Source organism: Macrobrachium rosenbergii, chromosome 20 (genome assembly GCF_040412425.1).
Source record: "Macrobrachium rosenbergii isolate ZJJX-2024 chromosome 20, ASM4041242v1, whole genome shotgun sequence".
NCBI lineage: Eukaryota > Metazoa > Arthropoda > Malacostraca > Decapoda > Palaemonidae > Macrobrachium > Macrobrachium rosenbergii.
The window spans coordinates 45,642,378-45,646,776 of NC_089760.1; the positions used below are offsets into that span (position 1 = coordinate 45,642,378).

At 34.4% G+C, this 4,399-nt stretch overlaps 1 pseudogene; it reads right to left on the reverse strand.

Annotated features, from left to right (window-relative positions):
• Positions 1-1,947: 1,947 nt before the first annotated feature.
• The window catches only part of LOC136849326 (uncharacterized), a 2,599-nt pseudogene continuing 147 nt past the window's right edge, over positions 1,948-4,399 (reverse strand).

Below are 4,399 nucleotides of genomic sequence, written 5' to 3' on the forward strand. Positions count from 1 at the left end.
AGCCTTCAGCTCCTTTTCTTTTCTGTTATGGTTGCCTGATCCCAAAGTAGGAGACAGGTACAATAGATTTCCCATGGTAAGTGAAGCATTCTCTTAGAAAATGTATAAAGGTAAATTCCCTGCTCAGAATCCAAGCTCCCTCACAGGTAAAACCATAATATATAATATATATATATATATATATGTGTGTGTGTTTGTGTGTGTATATATATATATATATATATATATATATATATATATATATATATATATATATATATATATATATATATCGCTCATTAATTGAATAATGTCATATCTCAAAAATCCTCATTTTTCACTAGAGAGGTATTTACCTTTTGACACATGATTACAAATATTCGCCAGCGATTGAAAAACTCTGTATTGACTTATTTGATGCAAAATTTGTTAGTGAAGAGAACTAAGGCAGTCTAGACTTAATTTTTTCAAATTTAAATATTATTATAGCAGTTTTAATAAACATGATACGAACTTGTTACGTTATGAATCCAAAACTAAAGACAAAGTTGATAATAACAACAAATAATACGTTATATCTACAAAACTATTGTGTTTTAAAGGAAGGATTTTTAGTAAAGTGAATAAAATGACGCTCCTTCATTGTAGTTAGCAAATGATAAGGACAAGAAAAACGCTGAATAAACTTTCAGATTTATTCTGTAAAACATAGCAAAATAATCAGCATCTCTTGAATAAAAAATAATTCTCATTTATAAGCAGAGACAAAAACATAAGAAATAACTTTGGTCATTTTAAGCCTCAACGAGACCTTTATTAGACTAGAACTAAGTCTTGGAAATAGCAACATTATAGATAGAAAAAAGAGCAAACATAAATGTTTATTCATGTATCTATGAAAGAAAGAAAATAATAATTCCCATCCATGAACATAGAAAAAACATAAGCGATGTGAAATAACATCTCATAAAGTTTTTTTAGCTACCTGTTTAATTATTACCTTTGGCAATTTTATGCTTTTGGTGAACGTTTCTTAGACTAAAATAGTTGAACAGACAAAAATGCATTGTAACAGAAGTATCTAATGAAAGAAACAAATAAGTAGATGTTCTAAAGGTTTTCATAGAAGGGCTTGTACTGTTTAGGGATCAGATTCTCAGTGCACAATTTCATTAAGCCATCTTTCTTGGCTTGGGATATTCAGGCTTCGAATTGTAACAAGGTATCAGTGTCACACCGTCACTCTTCTTCTTTTAAGTACAATCACTTCATGAAAATCCTTCTGATAAGAGTTTTTGCAGAAAACTGAGCAGGGTGACTCGCTTGATAATTTCAAAGCTTTAATCTGGTTCATCTTGATGCCTTTCATGTTCAAAGAACCCAAATCTGTTGCAATCAGTTTTATGTTAAGGAAATCTTCAAAGGTCATTTCTTTTACTTTGAATGGTTCTCCCCTCTTTTTGCTGTTCTGATTCCGGTAATGAAAGTTTCAGGCAGGAAAATTGGCCCACTTTTTGAAGCCTTTTCATATTTCGTTCAATGAGCGAATGGGCAGAATCGCCCTCATTCTGGGTGTGCCCTCGAATCAAGTACTTGTGAGTAACAGATTTAATATTCAAGAAGTTGACTGCGTATAGGTACAATGAGAGCATGAATTTGTTTTCTGCTGGCCACCACAATTATCAGAATAGAATGTTATATCAGTAATTCCCTTTCTGAGCATTTTTTCATGAAATCTAGTACACAGCTACCCAATTCATTCACGCCTCTGTGACCATTTGATTCGTCCCACACATAGCAATAACATTCATTGGACTTTAAATCATAGATAGTGAAGTTCAGAACGTTGAGCTTTGATGTATAGTAGAAGTGAGAAACTTCTCCTTTGGGAAGAGAAGACTGCTTGTAGGTCATACACTGCGACAGCATGGGTAGATGGAGTAGTTGTTTTGTCCACATTTTTCGTTTCTGGAGAGCTGCTTCTCTAAGTGATGTTGGTCATAATTTTCTTTCAAACTCTGTTTCTCAGCATCGGTTGCATTATGAAACGCCTCACAGGTATCACATTGGTCTTTTTTAGGGCTGAAAAATGAAATATTGTATTCATTTTTGAATATGTTATAGTAGTAGGCATAATTTACATATTCAACTTTTTCTTCTTTACAAATGTTCACATAGTCTCTATGAAGTTCTGCAACTGTTTTACTGCCATCTATGAATTCTCTCGATGTATTTGCTCTCATGTAGTGGCTTTCTATTCTTGGGATGGAATCGATGTGTTGTCGTACTTTGTCCACAGTAGATTGGTCGAGACCTTTAGTCTTGGTGTGCTGTCCTCTTTTTCAGGCTCCATAGGACTCCTACCACTTTTGCCCTTTTCTCTTGTACTGTGCGAATAGGCCTGTCGTTGATATCTAAAGTATTTTTGAAAAATAATTTGCAAACTCTCTTTTTTTCACCATCAACATTGAAGAAAAAAGCATTATTCAGGTTCCTTGGAGGTCGCTTTCCACCAACACGAATATATCTGTAAGAGGGCTCGATTTGTTCCATGCAATTTAATATGAATAATCGTTGCTTCTCTAAAGATCCTAATTGCCAATAATCACTAAATATGGTTTCTCTCTCTTCATTTGAAAAGGTTGAAAAGCACTTAAGCCTACATTTTTCAGTGCAAGGAGGCTTCATTGCTCTTGCAGGTCTCTCCCGGTGATTCTTGGACGCCATCTTGTAAGATTTTCCTTCATTTCTAAGTTTTTTCTGTGCATTTCTGTACCATGTTTGTGGGTTTCTCTTTCTTTTAAAACCTTGTTTCTTCGCTGGACTATTGAAGATGCCTTCTGTACCACTTTGATCTCCTGAATATTCATCACTATCATTACTCTGGTCTTTTTCTGTAGTACCCAATAATTCTGGCTCGGGAACATAATCTTTGTCTTTAACAGAATCGTCTGAATCCACTAAAGCAGAGGAGGAAGTGCTTGATTCTGAGGAAGAACTGCTTGATTCTGAGGAAGAACTGCTTGATTCTGAGGAAGAACTGCTTGATTCGTCATCAGACGTGTCCTTAGGCAATTGAACATTAGAATCAACGTAGTAGTTCTCGCCCAAATCAGAAGTGGTAAAATGTTCTTCATTAGAAACTAAGTTTATGTGGGCTTTAGAAGTAGATGGTTCTCCTTCCAAAGAGGTGTGAGAGTCCTCATCCATGTTCTTACTCTGCCTTTGCAAAGAGTCACTGGCTCTTTCTTGTAACGATCCTAAAAAATGGAAATAAAGAAGTTAGCATGAGAATATATATATATATTTTTTAATGCGTGGAAAAATTCAAAGATGCTAACAATTTGAAACAAAGAAGTTAGCAAGAGAATTTTTAACCTATTTAGATCTGGTTTTCTTGCTCTGTCTGTGGGGCGTGTTATCAGTTGAAATCAAATATATTCAAATTTCCTTATTATCAAGTTGTGATTTAATTTTTTTTTAAGCTGTAAACTGATGGGATAAGCTCCTGGCTTTCATCTAGCCCATGGTTGTGAAAAAGAGAAAACAAAGAGACTCAAGACTTTAGGTGATGATAGACCTGTCTCTTGAAGGAAGAAAGATTATAAGTATCAGGAAAAACACCTGCAGGAAGATTGTTCCAAAGCCTAGAAGTGGTAGGGAAGAAATATTTTTAATAACATGCGAGAAGTACCATTTTCTAATATATTCATGTGCAAAAATATTCATAATATCTGCTCTCAAACGTAGTGGCAGAAATAAATGAAATAATTTTGAGAACAGCTATGGAGGCCATTGCAGGGAGAGAAACAAAAATCAGGATAGCACACAAAAAATCACAAGTATTTTTCAATGAGGAATTCAGTTGTAACAGGATAGAAAGTGAGCTTGTTATGAGTTCAAAATAATACACCAGATAGGATTAAAGCAGCAAATATTTACGACTTAATACTCATAGATTAATCACAAATTACCTGTGTCAGCATCGTTGGAAATTAGCTTTAGGCCTATGCCATGGCTATTCTTCGCTAGAGCTAACTTCAGAAATTTTTCCCCGCGTCCATTCATTTTATTGAACACAGATGGAGTGGGCAATATCTGCAAAAAAAAACTAATAGTTTTCAGACAATCGGCACATCTTTGCTAGATTGGTTGAATGTTAGTGGCTATAGTGTCATAATTCAAAATAATTTTAATGAATTATTTCACACGTCTTCATACTTCAGATTTAAAACGACCCATTTCTACCTAAAGTTCAATCAAAAGGCACCTTTACATCCTAATTTTGTGACAATAATGACACATCTACAGATAACCAACAAGAGTGTCCGCATTTTCAGTTGCAGAATGTATCATTTTGTTTACACCCAACAAGGGTGTCTGCATTTTCAGTTGCATGTTGTATCATTTTGAAATAGTT